General features: G+C 43.9%; 1 protein-coding gene and 1 long non-coding RNA gene across 2 annotated transcripts in view; one reads left to right on the top strand and one right to left on the bottom strand.

The window, feature by feature from the left end:
• RORA (RAR related orphan receptor A) overlaps positions 1 to 21,805 on the bottom strand; it is a 725,852-nt gene that overhangs the window by 119,614 nt on the left and 584,433 nt on the right. The window lies entirely within an intron of this gene.
• LOC121042053 (uncharacterized) overlaps positions 1,583 to 21,805 on the top strand; it is a 29,246-nt gene continuing 9,023 nt past the window's right edge. Inside the window, exons 1-2 of the long non-coding RNA XR_005795955.1 lie at positions 1,583 to 2,479; positions 10,707 to 10,712. This is a non-coding gene — a long non-coding RNA (uncharacterized LOC121042053). The remainder of the gene's footprint in view (positions 2,480 to 10,706; positions 10,713 to 21,805) is intronic.

A 21,805-nucleotide genomic window follows, 5' to 3' on the forward strand; every position in this document is an offset into this window, starting at 1 on the left:
AAGAACTCAAGTTCCTATCTGCTTGAAAAGTCTCTTGGGCATTCACTCAGAGACTATTGACTCTTACGTAAGACACAATTCTGCAAACCTTGAGATCTGATTTTCCAGTGTATAAAATATATTAAAAAGTACGGCGAAAGGAGTGGAGAGTTCTGCTCATAGGAGCAAGGAGAAACAATAAATACTGAAGGAAGAGATGAAAAACGATAAAACGTATGGCAGCGTGGGGCCATTTAGCGTAGGGGCAAACAGATCGCCACACCTCAGGGACTCTGAGGACATCCTGTATTACAGCATACTATACACACCATAATAATTAATGTTTATAATGATTTGGAAACATTAAGAATGGATTAACCCTGAACTAAGGAGACAAGGACTTACATCATCTATTTCGAAAGACCTCCCTCATCCCCACCAAAATAAAAGGGAAGTACCCGAGGCACTTACAGAGATCTAGTTCAGAAAATTAAGTTACATGGGATATCCCATTTTCTAGTAACGTCTGTGGGTGCAGCATCGCTATGCATAATTCAATAATAACTCTAATTACTAAAACCTTACAGTGAGGGTCTCTCAGTTATAACAAGCAGTACTCTGCAAACTTTCGGAAAAATAAAGAGATTTTCATAGTACGAATAACTGTTTTATACACTGGTATTTTATTCAATTCTAATATTAGCCCAATATCAATAAAATAAAAGCTGTCCAAATACCCTCTTTTTTTTTTTTTTAAGCTACAGTGTTTTTGTAAATGTTTACTTGAATTTTGAGCGTTCAACGCTGAGGTTTAAATATGTATCATTATATTGAGATACTTGCTATTTATACAGTAGCAATTGCTATTTATACAATAATGTTTAACCTGCCAGAATTCTGGAGAAGCAAAGGTTAGCTGTTAAGTACGTTCAGCGTGGGGGAAAAAAAAGAAAGAAAAACAGAGGCACAACTGGGCGTTGTTTTCACTCCGTGCAGGTGAGGTGGTAGGTGTTTAAAAGTACGCTCTACACAGGCACACACAGGATACCAACACCTCCTTCATGGCTGCAGCGATTCTTTTCAAAACTGCTAGCCTGTTTCCAGGGCAGCTGCAAAACATCCGTGAACACTAGTTAATTTATCGGAGTCATAGAAACTGCTGCCTCTACACCTGCCAGGCTAGATTCACATTGTACAGACTCTACAATGCAGGAACCGAAGGTCCCGAGATGAATTCTCTCCGCTCCAGGCTAGACGGAGCAAGGGGGAAGCCGCTGCTGTGAAGGTTCCGGGCCATACTTTTTGCATTATTGGGGCTTTCACTGCACATCCCGTCCAGACTCCAGAATAATGCTTTTTGTATTAAAATCATCATGATCAGGGGCGCCTGGGTGGCGCAGTCGGTTAAGCGTCCGACTTCAGCCAGGTCACGATCTCGCGGTCCGTGAGTTCGAGCCCCGCGTGGGGCTCTGGGCTGATGGCTCGGAGCCTGGAGCCTGTTTCCGATTCTGTGTCTCCCTCTCTCTCTGCCCCTCCCCCGTTCATGCTCTGTCTCTCTCTGTCCCAAAAATAAATAAAAAAACGTTGAAAAAAAATTTTAAAATCATCATGATCACCTCTGAATTGCTCTTAAATTTATCATCATCATTAGTAGCTGTACTTGGTTGTTGTTGTTGTTGTTGTTCATGAAAATGCAGTCTAAAGGCTACCACCTGACGTTTAACAAATGTCTGGGAAGAAGAGCAAGCAGGCAGGGCTCATAATCCCCACTCACCGATGGGGTAAATAAAGCTTGGGGAGGTTTTCCAGCATAGCCTGGGTCACGCTACTAAGAGTAGAGCTGGGACTTCAACCAGGGTTTCTGACTCCTTAAGTCTAGTGCTTGATAAATGTTGGCACATGCTTGATACTGAAAACCGATTTCCAGTTCTTTAAGAATTTATATTCTGAGGAACTCAGATTGGTAACTATGGAAAGTTTTCCATTAAGAGGATTTTTGAAAGTAAAACAGGAGGCTCTCTTATACTTTTTCAGAAGATTTTTATCACGAATTCCTTTCAGTTTATATGTTTTTATATTATCTATTCATTCCTACCGCAAGAGATAATTTACATAGTTCAACAATATGCCACCGATAAGTTACAGATTAATTGTTAATTAATTAGACAGGCTACAGAAAACTAACTCCTATGATGCAGAGCCTAAACCAAGCCTGGTCATAATTTCTAGTCCTTGCAGTGGGATAGGGACACACAGGGTGGTTGTTAGAGCCTGGTACCCAACATGACTCTGGCCTCAGAAGGGCCAGATTTGGTATTTTGGTAATACCAAATTTTGGTAATACATTTTCTAGTCAGATTATGTCTAATAGTATCGATGCAGATTTTTGACTTATAGTTAGGCTTATTGTTGATGGGAGGCGGTGTATTACGATTGGAAAGTACCCTAGGAGGTTAGAGAACTTGAAAAGGTTTGAGGGATATTTGAATTTTAAGTTTTTGTTCTCTCTCTCTCTCTCTCTCTCTTATGGTTATCTTTTTCATTAATTTATTTAAGCCTCCCTTGTACCTTCTAATATGTTGTCCATTCAAATGGGGAAGGGGGGATCCATAGAATTGATTCCTATGATCAGTTCTAACACTGACCATCTTCCACACTTAAGGGACGCTCATCTGGCATCCCTATGCCATAGAACTTTGCTCTTACCATCCTTTCCTTGGTATGAAACACTGAAGTAGCTTCAAGAGAACCATAATAGGTTATATTACCTTTAAAAGTTGTATTATTTGGGACTAGGGCTTTTGAAATAAAACATGAAGTATGTAATTGGGCAAAATAACATGCAATAATTATGGCAAGGAATTTCTTAAAAAAAATTTTTTTTTCAACGTTTATTTTTGGGACAGAGAGAGACAGAGCATGAACGGGGGAGGGGCAGAGAGAGAGGGAGACACAGAATCCGAAACAGGCTCCAGGCTCCGAGCCATCAGCCCAGAGCCTGACGCGGGGCTCGAACTCACGGACCGCGAGATCGTGACCTGGCTGAAGTCAGACGCTCAACCGACTGCGCTACCCAGGCGCCCCCAAGGAATTTCGATAGAACAAAAACATGGTAGCCATGGGAGTAAACAGTTTACATCAAGTCTCAGGTAGAGATACTGACAGAGCCGGGATAAAATCCTCAAGGTCTCACTTCTATTCAGCGCTCTGACCATTCGGTCACACTCCAGGAAATGACAATAAATATCTATCTGTGGCAACTTCGCGAGATGGAAATGAGGTGGCCTAACTTTTATCGTTCGCAATGATCAGACATGAAGCCATTTATAAAAATGCCTGCCCTCCCGTCACAGAAACCACTGCATCTCAACTAAAAACGAGAAGACACAGAAGAGGTTGATAAAAACGAAATCATGATACACTAATCCTTATCCTATCACCAAAGTGGTTGCCCAAAGAGGGGCCTCCACAGCTGCAGGATAAAAGGCACAAATCATGGACTACCCACTGGGGCAGCCAGGCCAGAGAAGTGAGGGAACGGCCCTTTCTTCAGAGGGCTGAATGGCTGGACTCTCTCGAATGAATAGATAACACCATCGAAGAACAGACAGTCGAGATGAAAGTAGAAACCAACGAAAACAGAAGAACGGAGGAAAACCATCAAAGGAGTAAAAAATAACAAAAGTCCAGGGACTGATTTGATCAGCACCCAAATGCTAAAACTGCAGCACGGGAGAGCTGTTTGAAGCTGCTAAAGGGATTTAACACAATCTGGAATGAACAGAATTTGCCATCAAATAGAACAGAAGGGCCACCAAGAGACCTTAAGGAAGGACAATCTAATGGAATGTGAACCCTGCAAAGAGAGCTCACTTGGCAATGTCCTTTTGAACATCTCAATCATTCCAAAGTGCTGTTTAAAACACACACGCACACGCACACACACACGCACACACACACACACACACGGTCTGGAGTCTGTGGGGAATTTTGATGGGAGCTGCTCATCAAAACTCTTAAATAATGCAAGGCAGTGGCAATCCATCCGATCTTCCACTCTGAGGACCCGAAGCAAAGAACAGACGCAGGTTTTATCAAAGCGGCTTCTAATCTTTCTAGCACATCTGCAATGTCCATCTCACCAGGGGCGACCTTCTGAGTGAACTTTGGGAGAGACGTGCTCTTTGGTTTTGTCTGGGTTGCAGTTTAATTCAGCAGGAAGCGGGCCGTGGCTGGGAACCACAGCACAAAGAAAACCACGGTAAGGAGGTAAAAAATGCGGGACTGATCGACAATAAGTGAGATGAAATAAACGACTGGTAGTTTTTTTATGAGACCAGCAGAATAAAAAAAAAAAATATGACAGGTTACCACTTTTAAGGCTTATTTCCCATTGCTGCTACTAAGTAGGTAATGATAGCAACAGCACAATTGGGCAACAGCACCCAGATCAGAGAGAAAGACAGAGTAAAAGAAAACGAACGGATCAGACAGGCTCCTTAAGACGGTATCCGATGCGGGGCAATCGCCTGAATAAAAACGTTCAATTTCACTCACGTACAATGCTGGTAAATTGCATCGTGGAGATAAAATATAGAGACTTTTGAAAAATTCTTGTTTTCATACAGATGGTTGTCCAGAACACCTCTGGACTGAGAGTGTTTTGGTTCAGGTAAGGTATAAAATCATCAGATGACCAAAAGTGGTGTATGTATTTGTAGAAAAGCTAAGAAGTCATGCTGTCTAATGTCTATGTGCCAGTGGTCTTTCCTGTACTAACCTTTAACCTAATTTAGGAGCAAAGGGAGGGAGGAGGTAATCCCTAGTCCCTGTACATCAAAGGGACTTTGCATACGAAGGGAAATAAAATTTCTCTTCCCACTTGATTATCTTCCTTCTGTCGGGCTGGGCCTATTATGACATAGGCAGTGGGGAACAGAAAATTCTTCTTCACTCTTGACCGGGTTCAATCTCTCAGATCTCAAAAGATCTCCAAGAGTCTCCAGAGCAGAAGTGGCCAGAGCCTTGTTCTGATTTCTTCTGTCTCTCCCCCTTGGCCGTTCATTCCATACCCCACCAGGTGTCCAGCACTTGAATGAGCATGAGAACGGGTCACACAAGGGAGGAAAAAGGGATTCAGTTCGCCATGGCTTTACCCCTTCTCAATGTCTTCAGCGTCTGTATATGACCAGATTCCTAGCACTGTGGGTTTGTTGCCTTATCCTTTCCCACATGCTACTTTCTTTGTCCTGGTAGGAAACAAAATCACCGTCTGTCTCCATCTCAAACAATCTGAAGTTTGGCAAAAAAAAGAAGGATGGAGTCTTCTTGGCCTGAAGGGTCTAGAGTACTCTGAGCACTTAGTAGGTGCTCAATAAATTCCAGCCAATAGGCAGGGCTCGCTTCCTCTGACAGCTGGCCAGAGGCACAAACTGCTTTGGGAAACCTGATGAAGAGACCCGCCTTTCTGGCAGAGCCATCTCGCTCTTTCATCACTGCACTCAAAGATATTACTGATGTTGGTCCTCTGGTTTTGCTGCTTTTTTCCTCTGACTGGACTAACTGAGTCTACTCTGCTCACTAGCTGCCACTTCAGAATCCTGTCACGCAGCGGAAGGCCAAAGGACATTTTCCCCTAAGTCCTTTTAACTTCCTGGCATTCCGTTTTTCAACCCCACATTAAAGGTGCTGATGTTTCATCCTAGTCCTACCAGCCAATGGGTGGCCTCAAGTCAGACTAGGCAGGGCTTCTATCGGCTCTTTCCCTGTTGGGCACGGGGAGAAGGAACCCAGAAAAATGTTTCCTCAAGCTCATTTTGTAATTTTCCTTTGGATGCTATCACTGAAGTTATGAGATCATTTATTAAGAAACAGACACATTCTAAACTAACATACAACAGATGTCAACCTAGGGCCACTGTTGGCCAGCAAGACCTATTTCTTGCAAGTTCTCAAAAATAGATTTTTTTCTTTTTGCTTGCCTTTTTTCCCCCTTCTGCTCTCGCCCAACGCCCAATCATCTTATAATCCATTAAAGCCCGTATACCAATTCTGTCTCTTTTCCAAGACAAGACCTGCCAACTTGAAAAACAAAAATGAACCTCCCCTAACTTTGGCATGTTTCTCCAAGCCTCAACTAACCCTGGGCAGAAACTGGTGGATGTGCGCCCAGTTGAAGCCTGAGGTTAGAGCCATAATTTTTACCTGCTTTAGCGAACAGTCTCCTGGTATGTTCTTGAATTCTCATCCTTGGTATATTGCAGGCCTGGGCATTAGCAAACCCAGGAGACTGGTATTCTCTGCCACTTGGCAGAGCAAGTTATCTGTCCTGAGAAGCTGAGATGTGAGATGCTTCTGCTCCCATAAGAATCCCTCTCTGTCTCTCTGATTTACCCTGTTCCCGGTGGTAAAGTATTTTCTGCAAACATGAAATTAGTTTATATTTTAAGGGCTTTGGAATGACTAATTTCGACTAAGTTAAGCAGGGCAGAGTAGTGACTCCCAAGTGACTCGATCTGTGATTCTTGGGAAGAGTTTAATGGACATTTTATTTTCGTTCAGGGTGACCTCACCAATCATTGTGCAAAATGCCCTCTCTTTGTTGTTTTCCTTCCCCTTAAAACAAATAACCACAATTTTCTAGACATTTCCGAGGGAAGAAAACTCTAATTGCATTTTACTTATCTTTAAGGCCACTGTTCAGGAATTAAAAAAAAAAACAAAAAAACAAAAAACTTCTATTTTAAAATTAAAAGTGTAGGTGAAGGTGATTGTATCTTTCCAAAGTCAGTAAAACAAATGTGTTGCATAAGTCATTTCAATTCAATTAAGAGAAACAGGTCAGATGCTAAAATATTAGTAAAATCAATTATGAGTAATAGGTCTCCTGTTAACACGTATCACTACAACAGTCTCTCATAATTTTTGAATAAATTTACATTTGTTTCATATTCTCTGTGTGCCTGTAATGTACGTGTGTGTCACTGACCATAAAACCTTCTCCATTTCCTCTTCTTTGTTACATTTGCTCGGGTAGGCCTCGGACTAATGCTAACTTACAGAAGGTTTTTCCAAGAGGAGAGAAAGTCAGCTGGTTAAGTTGGAAGGAGCTGTGGAATCAGGTGTATCTAACTTAGAATCTTGTCCCATCGCTTGTCACTTTGGCAGGGGGCTTCCTCCCTCTGAGCCTTGGTTTCCTCATCTGTACATGAGGGTAATGGTACCTTCCCCACAGGGCTGTCGTATGATTTAAGGCCCGCCACACGGCCAGGCACATGGTGTTCAAGCAATGTCTCTTTCTGATCTCCTTTGAAAATCCTAAAAATGATTAATATCTGAGAGAGGATAATAATCGTAACATTTTGGATTTGATGTCTTGTTTTGTGTGACGATTAGGGTCACCAAAGTCCCCTGAAAAAGTAATGTCACCCTTTATCTTTACTATTTATTAAAGGGAGACCCTCAGATCCCATGTAGATAACTCATGCGGAGGCACAACAATGGGGTAATGAATTTGCTGCTGGGACCTCAGTAAGCCTGTCCTTCAGACCCAACAGGTGCTGTCTGATGTGGAGAAATCGTGCAGGGAAAAAGAAAAAAGAATACAACATTGGATCTATGCTGGAATTACAAAAACACAAAAGTGACATGCATATGATAAAAGATGAGAAAGGAAAACAGGAAAATCTTTTTGGCAGACGAGTGAGAAAAATAGGTATATTGTTTTCCTCTTCTCTAAGATCCTTTTTCATTCTTAAAATGAGGTTAGACATTTAGGTAGAAACTAGAGAATTCTCCGGGGATTCATCCATTTAGGTTGATGGGCTCTCTAGTCAAAAGGTAACTCTCTCAGGAATGGAACTTAAATACAACTTGGCTTTAATGGAATACTTCCCTTCCAATAGCACAGAGGGAACACAAATGTTGACAGAGGTGAGGAAGAGGAAGGAAGGGCAATTTTGGAGGATGGTCACCAGCTGAGGGGGGCAGACTGGGAGAGAGTGGGCTCTAGACAGGAGCTCGAGGAGGTGGAGGTGGTGGAATACATAGAAAAGGGAAAGTTGATGGGGCGCCTGGGTGGCGCAGTCGGTTGAGCGTCCGACTTCAGCCAGGTCACGATCTCGCGGTCCGGGGGTTCGAGCCCCGCGTCGGGCTCTGGGCTGATGGCTCAGAGCCTGGAGCCTGTTTCCAATTCTGTATCTCCCTCTCTCTCTGCCCCTTGCCCATTCATGCTCTGTCTCTCTCTGTCCCAAAAATAAATAAACGTTGTAAAAAAAAAAAAAAGAAAAGAAAAGGGAAAGTTGCAAAGGCAAGGCAAGTAATGTAGGTAGACGCATTAAGGGGTTGATTCTTTTGGGGGGGGTGTCTATTTGTGAAGAAAAGAGGCATCCCTCAGGTGCACCAATAAGCTCAATATCTCTCAAGAAAGCCCCAAGAAAAGTATTAAAAAGTTTGGAAGATAGCTCACTGACACCCTGGTTTATAAAGACATTGCTTCTGCCTTTGGCTCTATGAGCCTTGAGGGGAGGGGGACAGCAAGACTCAGTAGGAAGGACAAGGACACAGGGGTGTGACAGAACTAGATTCACGCCCACCTCCGGGGCTCACTAGCTATGTGGGCTGCTGGGTAAGTTGCTTAACATCGAAAAACTTAGTTTCCTCCATTAATATTCATACTTCATGGTCAAGTTACCATAAGGTTTAAATGAGATTATACACACATGTACACATAATTGCACACATACAAAATGACTGGAATATAGTAATCTCTCAAAGAGTGTACCTAATCTTGCTATGGGGAGCGGAAGAGATAAGAACTCCCATCCTAAGATAAGAAAATTAATAAAGTTAAGGTTGTGGGTCCATCCAGCTTTATATACACAAGGAGGGACCAGAACAGCCTTCTCAGGGAGCCATGGTAAACCCATGCTGCCAGGGAAGAAGACAGCACTACCCCAAAGGCCCCCACTCTGCTTCCCAGAACGTGGTGGTGGATTAGCTGCCATTACCCATGGTCGAAAGCCCTAACGCTCGCTCATGTTTCTTCATCTTCGGGTTCGAGCACTCGGCTGAGGTGATGGCCCTGATACCTGTGTTTTTTTTTTTTTTCAACGTTTATTTATTTTTTGGGGGACAGAGAGAGACAGAGCATGAATGGGGGAGGGGCAGAGAGGGAGACACAGAATCGGAAACAGGCTCCAGGCTCCGAGCCATCAGCCCAGAGCCTGACGCGGGGCTCGAACTCACGGACCGCGAGATCGTGACCTGGCTGAAGTCGGACGCTTAACCGACTGCGCCACCCAGGCGCCCGATCCTGTGTTTTGAATCCTGTAATACCCCATGCTTGGGGTCAGGGGACATGGATAAAGGGGCATAGGGCGGCTTCTGTTCTCTACTGAGCCCTTAGACTGTTTCTAAGTCCTGAAGGCGTGCCTAACCATCTGGGAAGCTGGTAACAGCAAAGCGTAACACTGCAGCCAGTATCTCTAACCTACAACATGGGCAACGTGAGAAAGGACGGAAATTCTCCCCAAAGTCTAATGAGATGGGGCTCCAAGCACTTACTGGGATCAGGCAGGTAACTCTGTACCAGGGGCTCCATCAGCAACCGGGGAGGAGAAGGCTAACACGGGGATTTGAGTTTACACAGCAAACCCCATGACAGGAAATGCCTGGTAGGCAGAGGAAGAATGACAGCGCATGGTAACCAGGGTCTGGGGGAGCTGCTCTCCCCTAATCCAGCTAGCTCATAAGGAAACTGTTTATGTTTTCTGTTTGCCAAGAAAACCTTTGTGCGTTGCTGGAACCTGTTTGTCCTGAACTCCTAACAATAAACACATGGCAACCAGTTCTCCAGATGACAAGTCCTTTTGTTAATGAGCAAGGAATGACTGATGAGGCCGGGTGCTCTGAATACCCTTAGCTGCCTGGAGTCTTGTGACTCAAGGTTGAGAGGGGGAGAGGGCTGCTTTGGAAAGAAGTCTTGTTCTCTCACTCCATCCTGCTCCTTCGCACGGGGCAGCCCATGAGCACTGTTATGGTCATGTCTCATCCGGGTAAGCTGCTTTCATCCAAAGTGCCACTGCTGTGGCGGAAAGCAAATGCAGCTCCCCAAGACGCACAAAGCTCCGTAGAAAGAGTATTAAGAGATACGTACAATTTGGTAAACACATACCCACTCACATACACAAAACACTTTCCATCCCGTTTAATGTATGAGTGCATATGCATATATACATGTATGTATTTGTGGTCTGGGTATCAACAAGAACAAGGTAAATTCAACCACATGTGAATCGATAGTGTTAAACAATTAAATAGAAGTGTTGATCAAACCCCATAAGGGTGTGTGTTTCTCCGGGCTGGTGTAATGACGTGTCTTTGGCGAGTATGAGACTAATGCCAGCACATGCACCCGCTCTCTCCTCTCACCTCGTTGTCTATTAAAATCTGTCTCCCACACTTGCCGGGCACCCTCCCAATCGCACAAGGATTGTCACTGGTTGGCAAGGATTGAGAAATTCTGACTTCTGTTTGTTGTTTTACTGGTATCTGTTGTTAACTAAAAGTTAGAAAATATCCCTTGTGGTCCTTAGAAAGGTTCAGAAAGAAATCCAGAGTTTGGAACAGCCCCAAAGGCGTGTTTAGGGGAAGTCTCAAGGAATTCCAGTGGTCAGAGTTTAAGAGATTCTAATCTTGGAACCAAAAACAGACCCCAAATATGTCAGAGCCTCGTTCCAGGAAAAGAGCTTGGAAAAGGAAGCTTGTCAGGTAAAAATAAACTGATTTTCCCTGAATAATCTTGCACTTTGCACAAATAAGAATGACCACACCTCTGTTCCACGGCTGGGGCAAATCCAGGTTCAGCCCAACTAGCTCAAAGGTTTGCTGAGTCAGTGGCAAGGTGTTAGGAAACCCCCCTGTTCCCAGCCCAGCATCACACGTAACTCTGGAGCGGTCCTCCAGGAAAATAACCTGAAGAAGACTGGATGGAAATGCTCTTACTGTGATAGATAGGCTTCATATTAAAAAAAGATACTGCATTTTGGGGAAGACTTCCACAGTATAAAAATGCATTAAAAAAACCCCAAACCTACTGGCAGCCCCATAATTTTTCCTTCCTATCTTAGCATAACTTATCAAAGGCAAAGTTTATATATATATATACTCCACTGGTCAATCCATTAGGAGAGGGGCTGTCGCTGTCTGGCTCAGTGGTATAGCCTCAGACCCTCACCACAGTGCTTTGCGCTCAACAGATGCCCTTTTCATTGTTCATATTTGTTGAATAAATATGTCACGCAGGGCGAGGAACTCAGTTGGTCCTCATAAGTGGACCTAATCTAAACAAAAAGATTATACCTGGTGCCAGTGAAATTGGGGGCCTCTATTTTTATCTCCAAGATACAGGAGCAAAAGGTGAACTCTTGTACCAAGCCTTGAAGGGCAGCACAAGGCAGCGACTCAGCAAGAAGCAGAAAAGTGAGTGAGAATCCCACTCAGAGAACAGCCTGTCCACAGGCTCCCACAGAGGTATTACGGGTAGCGTTGTCATGGGCCAATTTCAATGCCTGATGCAGTTTCATAACACAGTGGATGATAAGCCATATTCATCAGGAAGAAAGAATAAAGCAAAAAATATTTATACATATATTCATACATAAAAACCTGTAACAGTGAGCTTCTTCATTGCCCAGTCTTCATAAAGTCTGCAAACCTAGTGATGGGGGTTTGCCTCCTGAGGGCGGAAAGCCTGGCTTCCTCCAGTCCTTGACAACAGGTGCTAAGCCCAAGTGGGAGCAGAGCTGTTTCAGGGGTAGTGTTCCACTGTGTTAGGGACTGAGTTGCCCCTGTGTGCATGGGGAAGACAGGGAGGCAGCTGGGGCTGAGAAATGCTTTAAAAGGGTGTTGTGCTCTCGAGAGTGATAATGGGAGTCAAACTCTGGACTCTGGTTCTTAAAACTATGAAGTCACAGAGAAGTGATTGGGGCTTATAGCTGAGGACAATTTCGAATGATTATATACATATAGGACCATTAGAGGCCACAGATAAGCTCTTCAACATTCTTCCATTACCACATATCTTTCTTTTCTTAGCCATTAACATTTACATTGGCTGGTTTTCCCCTCTTGTTTTCCTCAGGTGTGGCAGAGGTAACCAGAGACTCCAAGAATCTGATGGCAACATCATGCTCGGAAAGAGCAGTGAAGCAATGTTTGGGTAGCAGGGATAAAGCCTCTCTCAGCTTTGACCAAGGTGAAAAGACTACCAGCTCTGCTACATTCCGCGCCCCCCCCGCTGATCCCCACCAACCCCCACACAGCCCCTCAAAACACATGGGAGTACACACCGACATACAGCTCACACACACACACACACACACACACACACACACACACCCCTTGAAACCTGTCCTGTGTGCACTCCAGGTACCTGGCACACAGCGGTGCCCAATAAATATGTTAAATGTTGAATGACTAGATTAAAGTATTAGGAAGCAGGTGCCTACTTCATGTTGTTTTTCCCCCCCCCCCCCCCCCCCCCCGCCCGCCAAGCTTCAACTCTCCATAAAATTACATGGACACAACTTTTTCCCATGTATTTACTCTCCATAAAGGAACTGTGTGATACATAGATAATATGTTCTTTATACTTTGGTGACAAAAGTAAAAACAAATGACTTTCTCATTTCAAGAGAGCAGAAAGTCATCTTTCCTGTGAGTTTTTTTTCCAAGTAATCTCTATGCCCAACATGGGGCTCAAACTCACAATCCCAAGATCAAGAGTCACATGGCCTACTAACTGAGCCAGCCAGGTGCCTGTCCTCTGAGTCTTACCTTTTAAAGACAATCTCTTCCTGAACCCCCAGAATTACTTTTTGAATGTCACTTCCCCAAATTTGCATGTTATAGGAATGGACACTTTCTTTGGAATTTTTCTCGTTTCCCCAAATCTTGCTAATCTGCTGGATTTGAAGCTCGTGTATTTTTTTTTTTTTTTTTTTTTTTTGCATCTGTCCCAACACCTCCTGCTGACACATGCCCAAAGATGCTCAGCTTAAAAAGGGAGTGGTCTTCGAAAACACAAACTAGGTGTTCCCTGTTCAAATGAAAACTTGACAGGTATTCTCACAGGGAATACTGGAACCTTTCCCTCAGCAGCTATACAAAGGTTAAAACTTGTTCCCGGCAAACGAGTTTACACTGATGCATCCTACATGGATTGTCCCTTCTTGTGGTTCACTACACTCTAATTGCAATCATGTTGGACATAAGCTGCTTACCGTAATGTTTCATAATGAAAAGTGTACTCTCCAGAATTCAATATCCAGTAATGGCTTCTTTGATGGAAAGCATGATTATGGTAGTAAAACCACTACAAAAACGGACACATCTTCTTCAGTAGCTCATCTTTCTTTGGAGACAAAGGCAAGTTCTGATTCCTCCGACTGTTGGGGATTGAATTCAGTTTTGGGTACTGTCAGCAGCCATTCCAACTGCATCTGATCCATTGTGGTAGAAAATACCTTGGGACTACAAATAGGGCCACCCATCTTCACAGCTGATGTATCATGATGATTCCTTTTGGATGCATTCATAATCAGCAGGGTTGAGGGATAGTTGGCTTTGCTCTGTTGGCTAAAAAATTTTAATTTTATTGCATAAGAATATCATAACATATAAGGAAACCAGGAAACTCACTCCTAACTCTGGAACCTTAAACACATTAACTGGTTTTCCTTCATCCTTGCTCTCACAGCCGTGACATCTGTCTACACACAAGTTGTCTTGCTCCCATGCTTCTCTGTATCAATGCTTCATCATAATGGATCAAGATGGCTTATAACACAAGCATTAGCCATCCTGATCACCTCACTGTGTCTCAGAAGATGGCAGGACAACCCAACTGCCCAAGATTTTAGGGCTCTAGGATTTTTAAGGTATGGAACCACAGACATTGCTTGAGGTACTTTCTGCAGAAGATGCGTAGCTTTGCCTGCATTTTTGGGCCTCCAGGCACAGAAAGCCATCGTCCATACAAGGCTCCTCCTGATCCTATTTATCCAAAGCGGATTCTATTCCAGAGAGTTCCATCCACCTTCTTGGGGGCCTGCCTCAACCATTCCTGCCCCTAAGACTGTCCTCTGCCTTCCTTTCAACTCCAGGAGTTCCCATGGCCAGCATCTCTCAGCATCTCCCTTTGTTGCAAGAGGGTCCGTGTTTCACGCCACTGTTCCTAGAGTGAGGACTCTGCCTGAGACTTCCCTGGAGTCCCCAGGGTATCTAGAGCACAGGAAGTATTAATGGATATTTATACACTGATCTAAATAACATTGTGGATTGAGGTAACTGCCCAAAGGACAATTAAGTAAGTGAAAATAACATAGAAAATGTGAGAGAGAAAAAAGACATTATGGTATTAGTTCAAACAAGGGCAGGGATCCACTCTCACCCGTTTATGTTACTTAACCTCTCCGCGTGTCAGTTTCCTCATCCAAAAAGTCAAAATAATAATAGTATCCGCTTCATAGGCTGTCATGAGGACTTAATGAGTTTGTATTTGCAAAGTGCTTAGAACAGCACCAGGCACGCAGCAAACGCCCCACAGGCATTTGTTACATGAAAATAAAAACTAAATAACATCACACTGCCAAACTCTACCATAGTGCCTGACACGGGGTAGATGATCAGTAAAGGCTGAACTCCCTACTCTGTTTTGTGACATTGGAACCAGCTAGGCCTGGGAGGGAGCGGCTTCCAGGACCGATGGGCTGGTTGGGGACAGTGCTTTCCAGGAGGTGAAGCCCTTGGGAACACAGCAAACTCCGTGCTCCACTTTAAGGGCCTTGGAAGGTACCAGGTTCTGCCACCAACTCGGTTCAGCTGGCGCACTCCCAGGGCTGCGACGTGTGGCTTTTCGGGTTAGCCAGAGGAGGAGCAGTTGCCGGGCACCCTGGCGCCCACAGGCGGTGGCTGCTGCGGTGAGGGGACAGCCCGGAGCTCCGCCCCCGGTCGGCCTCGCAGCCCGGAGTCGGCGCGGAAAGTTACTGCGTGCTAACGTGGCAGGAACCATGGAAAGCGCAGGTCTGCCAAGAGCTGAAATCCTGGGCTGTGTTTCTTAGGCTCACAGGCACGGCTCTTCTGAGAAGCTAGTCTACACACGTCCCTTGCATATAACTGTATTCTTTCAGCAGCTACTATATTTTGGGGCAGAGGGAGGAGAAAAAAAGTTGGAAGGAGTGGCAATAAGGCATGAGCCAAATCCCACGTATGATTTTTTTTTTTTTGCTTGCCCTAAGATGCATGTATATTTTCATCCACTGTATTGCATACCGCTGAACTTTGCATCTGATGGATTAAAAAAACACCACCACCTAACTCTTTATCAAATTCAACTCAGCAGAGGCTTGCATTAGTCTATTTGCTCATTCCTTTTTTTTTTTTTTTTTTTTTCCCTAGCAAACATTTCCGGAGCACCAGTTATCTGTCAGTTACTCAAGTGGGCCCCAGGAACCCTAAAAAGCTCCTAGTCCAGTGTTGAGACAGACGGTAAATTGTTGCTATACCACATAAAGGGCTATCACCGCGGCCTGCACAGTGGACTGCCCGGCAGAGAAATGATTTCTACCAGGTGGGGGAGAGCAGCCCGCACAGGCTTGCAGGGGAGTCTTGTTAGAGCAGGTCTTTGAAGAACGACTCCAGCGAGAAGGTCACCAGGTGAACGAGTGGCCTAATTAGGCTGTGATGTACGTGTATCATCTTTGTCCCACACCTGCTTTTTCAAGTGAGGCTTTAAAAATACAGAAACAGATTGTGGGGTGGGGAATCGCGTTGTATCAACATCACATTCCCTGATTATGATCGCTCTTGCTGTGGTCATGGAAGAGAAAGACCACATTTTTAGGAAATCCACCCGGAAAAGAGGCAAAGAGAAACATTTTCTTTATCTCTTATACATATCCATACACACATATGTGTACGTATAGATGTGTGTGTAAAAGTGATAAAGGGGCATATAGGAGTTGCTTGTGCTATGCCTGTAAATCTCTGGAAGTTAAGAAATACGCCGACATACATTAACAAAAAATTTTCGAGTATGAAAAATACTAAGTTTTAAAATTACCAAAATGACAATGCCTCTTACTACCTTTATTCTGAAAAGGAACAGCAATCATCAGAACATAATTTGGTCAGAGGGAAGCAGCTATTCTCACCCAAGGCCCTGGGAACTCTAAGGAGTGAAGTGAAGTGACTTCTGTGGTTCTCATTTTCCCACTTGTCCCCCTGAAACCTTGAGATTTGTAGGGTGACAGGGGCAGGACAGTAGTGAAAACCAAGACAGGTGCAGTCTATAGAGGCCCTGAAAGGGGAGGGGCTAAAAGATGCTGCTTGGCTCTCTCTGCAGGAAGGACTCCTTCCCACCTCCCACCCCCCAAGAACCCAGACGTGGTGGCACCTGGGGTGGGTAGTCACCTTAGTAAGGATTTGGGATCTGTCTGACAATTCTGTTGTAATTGCTTATGATACATTTCAAGAAGCAGAAAGCAAAATTTAATAATAATAGGAGCAGGCAACACGCTGTAACGTGGCTCTCTCATTGATTCCTCATAACATTTCTATAAAGTGCATACTATTCGGATGCTCATTTTATAGATGCAGGGACTAAAGCCTAGTTGGTCAATGGTAGAATTGGGTAGAAGTGCAAGTTGCCTGGCTCCGCTCTCTGGGCTCTTGCCCACACTGGTTACTATGGTATGTGCATGAGGACTATGAATTTCAAAGGCTATGGAAGAGGGAGGAAAGCAGAATGTTTAGTTGGGGTGGTGGGATTGTAGTGATGTTCACTTTTATTTTGATCTTCCATATTATTTGTGCAATAAATCATTTAAAAATTAAAAAAAAGGTCAATCCCATTGATAACTCTTTTTGTAGAAATAGTTTTTTTTTTTTTTTAAGTTTATTTATTTTGAGAGAGAGAGTGTGATCAGAGGAGGGGCAGAGGGAGAGGGAGAGAGACAGAATCCCAAGCAGGCTCTGCACTGTCAGCACGGAGCCCAATACGGGGCTCGAATCCACAAGCCATGAGATTATGACCTGAGCTGAAGTCAGATACTCAACAGACTGAGCTACCCGGGCTCCCCTGATTGATAATTCTTGACCCAGTTGATGCAGTTTTTGATATGTGTGCCTAACATAGAATACTTACCACTAAATAAATTATAGCTTTTCTGTCCCTTGGTTTCTGTATCTGAAATATGAGATGATTGCTAACATTCCCCCGCTAAACACTTGTTATATGGTTGATATTCTGTGTATGGTACATGTAGGGTATGGAGGGTGTGGAGACTAGGGGGTCAGAAAGGGTGGGGAGGAGAAGGATGGAGTGAGGATGAAAAACTCTTTAGAAAGGCAAATACTCACTAGTGGAATCAGACAAGATGCATGAGGTTGGGCTGGGCTTTCAACTCCTAAGGTATTATCCAACTCGAGAAGGAAACATCAGATCTGAATCAGGTCCTCCCCTCCCCTTGCCTTCCTTCTTTTTTTTTTCCCTCCTCCCCCCTCCCTTCGTTCTTTCTCTGGGCTAGAGGAAGTGGTGTTTTGTCATATTTATACATTTCCTCAGAGAAGATTGGCAGAGACTCAGATCAGAGAGAATGTAAGAGGCTCGAAGGCCTGAGCACACCTGTTTTTGCATCCAGGGACTCAACGCTCCTGATATCACTTAACCCCTTTTACCAGATGCATATATAACCCTTTTACCACATTTCTATTTGCTGCTTATACACAGACGATTGATAATTCACTGGAAATGTACCCACAAAAAGTGCAGAATTTGGAGTAACCAAAGGGACATGCTGCTAATGGCTAGAAACTACGTTGGTTGGTTTGTATTCTCTCCCCAGTCACTTTTTAGACAATCTGGATAGAAAGCAGATATTTCATTTCTGTGCATCATCCCTCTAGGTTCAAAGATTCTTTTGAGGGAGACAAGGGAAAGATGATTTAATGCTGTCAAGTGCTTTGAGATCTCAGACAAAGAAGCTCTGTAAATACCGAGAATTACTGGGCATTATCGGCCCTGGTATCAGTCCCCTCAGTATTATAAGAGCTTTGGAAAAATTAATGAAGAAATAGGTCCTGGCATACTGGCAGCAGCAATTGCTTTCTGGAAAGATTAAGAGACCCTCTACATTGGGGAATGTAAGATTCAGTGAAAACTTTCTTTTTTTTTCTTTTTTCTTTTTTTTTTTTTTTGCAAATGAAAATCACCAAAGATGAAAACCCATTGCAATATGAAAAAGAAAGAATTAAAGCTTTTAAAAAATCAGTCTCCAATGGGGAGAGGGCAAGCCATTGTATGGGTGCACATACCTTCCCAGGAGATGAGAAGAGAGAGACATTCAGAGGGACAGACTAGGCTTCAGAAAAAAAGCCATGCAAAAGGCTTTTGCTTTTATGTTCATATGTGCTACAAAACTAAATCCTTTTAAGACAATAAAAATAAAAAAGCAACTATGCATTCTGTGTTGGTGAGGGTATAATCACATCTGTTATTGGTGGACGTTTAAACTGGTAAATTCTCTATGGAGGCCCACATTGCAATACTCAGTGACACTACAAATCAACTTTCCCATTGTCCTAACAATTCCATGTCTGGGGATTTATCCTGCACATCTATCTGTGTGAGGGCAAACTGGTATATGTTTGAGGATATTCAGTGCAGCACTGTTTGTGTTACTGAGGTCTGAAAACAACCTAAACACTGATTAGCTGGGGATTACATAGCGGCTGGTGTATCCACAAAAAGTTGTGTAGCACTGTTGTTAAAAAGACTAAGGCAGCTCTGTGTGCCTTGATATGGAATTAGCTCTAGGGTGGTAGTGGGAATCGAAAAACTCAATATGCAGAACAGAGTGTGTGTGTGTGTGTGTGTGTGTGTGTGTGTGTAGATGTAACTATGTGTGTTGGGATTCATCATGCTGTTATATCCATAGAATGGATTATTTCTGGAAGGCAGCATTAGAAAGTGATCATTAGTTAGAAGACAGGGCATACCTCTACTTTATATCCTTTTGAATACTGCATCATGTACCCATGTGACCTTTTCAAAAGATAAAGAATACTAATGTGTGTGAAACCACTGATTAAATGACAAAGTAAAAATACGAACTTTGTACCATTTTCTGGGGGTGGAGCCGCGTGAGATGTGTCTTCAGAAGGCCTTCCACGTTGATCTCAACACCAGGCTTTCCAGCCTCTGACTTCTCCAGTTGTCTACAGCTCAATTCAGGGTGAGTGAGCCTCGTGCCTGTGGCCTAACTCTCCCCAAACCAGGAAATCCTTGATCTGTACCAGATCTATCAGACAAAGGTCCCTACATACTAAGACCTTTGTCTCCGTCGGCCTGACCGAAAACCTCCGCCCGAGTTGGGGGCTCCCCCCCCCCCCCCCCCGAGCTATGCCAAACATACTTGCTATAATTCTGACCAGGGATAATTTTGGAATTGTGTGTGTGTGTGTGTGTGTGTGTGTGTGTGTGTGTGTGTTTTGTTGTTGTTGTTTTGGTTGTAAGGAACAACTCACTAAGTGAGGGGACACTTATTGAAAGGATACATGTGAAGCAATGAGAATAGCACCATTCTCATAGGAATCCAATACAAATAATAAAACAACTTCAAAAATAATAATTACGGAGCACTTGGGTGCCAGCACTGTGCTAAGTGCTTTGTGGCAACAAGGGACCTGATGTTGCTTCTCTGTTCTGACAGCAGCTGGCTTATTCACTACCTATTGGGCTCACTCGGTCATTTTGCGCCTCTATAACACCAGCTCCCACAGGGTCCTTTGAGGCCCTCTCCTACCTCAAGGTCCCCTCTGCTTGTCAGCTATCTCCTAACTGCTTCCTCATCTTCAGATCTCCTGTTCAGTCCCATGAGAGAGAATTTGAGAGGTCATCCTTCCAACAGCCACTTCCTGTGGGCTGGCCGTCTCATTTACCTGTGGTGAGGGCTACCAGGCCTCATGGGGTTAGTCTTGTCCTATACTCACCAATTTCCTTTTTGAAGAACTGACCTTAAGCCAAGCATTGCGATACTGGGGACACAGCGCCAATAAAGCAAAGCCCTTGCTCTCCATGGATTTGCCTTCTACCTCCTTTACCTCCAGCTATGGGTGTGGCAGACATTCTGGCCTGTCCAGTTTGGAGACAATGGCCCATGACTGACCACTGAGCTCTTGCCTCAGTCCCCAAGTCACTGCCTCCTGTGGTTCTCTGCATTCATGTCCTTTCCCATTATCTATCCACCTCCAGAAACTGGGCATGTGCCTTGCCCCACTGTACTGGGGAGTCCAAGGTGACCAAACAGATGGCCTCAACAGCTGGTGGAGAGTGATGGGAGGGAGGCCTGGTGGGCTCCACTCAGAGGCCCTGTGGGTCAGCTGCCGTGGGCAGTTGAGTCCTAGCTACAAACAATGAGACTGCTAACTGTTGTACCATAATTTGTAGCAAATGCCCAAGCTGTTATCTGCTTTTCTCTCTTTCTTCCCTTTTGTCGAAGCTAAACTGCTTGAAAGGATTGTATGCCTTGTCAAAGGCGTCAACAGCCGGCCAGAATCAATCTTTTCTTAGGCTTGTCTTCCTCGTTCTTCAAACTCCTAGTGATCCTTCAAAACCTAGCTCCAGGCATTCCCCTCCCGCCTCAGTGAGTCCTTCCCTAAATTCTCAGAGGTCAGCATGCCCTCATGTGGGCTCCTTCTGTACTCGGCATGTAATTTTGTTGTTGCTGTTACCATGCTGTCCTGCCAATATTTATTTAGATATATGTTTTCTTTACTGGAGTCTAAACTCAACAGAGGCAGGGACCATGGCTTGGTCATTTGTTCATTCGTTTTTAATTTAAACAAATTATTTTGGAATAATTTCAGATTTATAGATTTATAGTATGTTTGTTACAACTAAGGAATCAACATGCCTATGTGACACTTAAGTAAATTTCATAGCTCATTCAGATTTCACTCATTTTTCCTTAACGTCTTTTTCCTGTCCCAGGATGTCATCCAGGTACCACATTACATTTAGTTGTTATGTTTCCTTAGCCTTCTCTGGTCTGTGAGAATTTCTTGAACTTTGTTTTTGATGACTTCGAGAGCTTTCAGTCATACTGAGCAGGTATGTTGTAAAATACCCCTCAGTTTGGGTTTATCTGATGTTTTTTTTGCTCATGGCTAGATTGGGGTTTATTTATTTTTAAACACTAGCCCTGAGCTAAATACTTAGCATGTACCACCTAGTGTAGACCAGGCATTTGATTAATGGTTATTGAACAGAATTAAATTCAAGTGCTTCTTTGGTACCTCCTATATAAACAGAACCCTGATTGATGCTTTTGGAGAGATGAAGTATGGACCTCAAGTTCTGTAAAGATCTTCCACACAGCTGAATAATAAAAGGCAACATGCAAACAAGTGTCAAATAAGTGGAACTGAGAGAATGACCTACGACAGCTCAGGAGATGGACTAACGAGGGTGAGTGGGTGCAGTCAGCAAAGATCTATGTGAAGGAAGGCCCTGGAAAAGTGGGGAGGATTTAGAGAGGCTTTTTTCAGTTTTCAAGCATACCAGGCTGGTCCTTGCCTTAGAGTCTGCTCACATGCTGAGCCCAAAACCTGAGAGACACCTCCAACTCCTCTTTTCCCCATGGCTGATGTCTTCTCATTGTTTAGGTGCAGGGCTAAATGCAAGTTCTGCAGATGACATTATCCAAAATAGGCTCAACTTGCCACTGTGTCCAGAGATCTTGTCTGTTTTCTTCACAACTTTTCT

This window comes from Herpailurus yagouaroundi, unplaced genomic scaffold, assembly GCF_014898765.1.
Source record: "Herpailurus yagouaroundi ecotype Mexico unplaced genomic scaffold, PumYag 184, whole genome shotgun sequence".
Classification (NCBI taxonomy): Eukaryota; Metazoa; Chordata; class Mammalia; order Carnivora; family Felidae; genus Herpailurus; species Herpailurus yagouaroundi.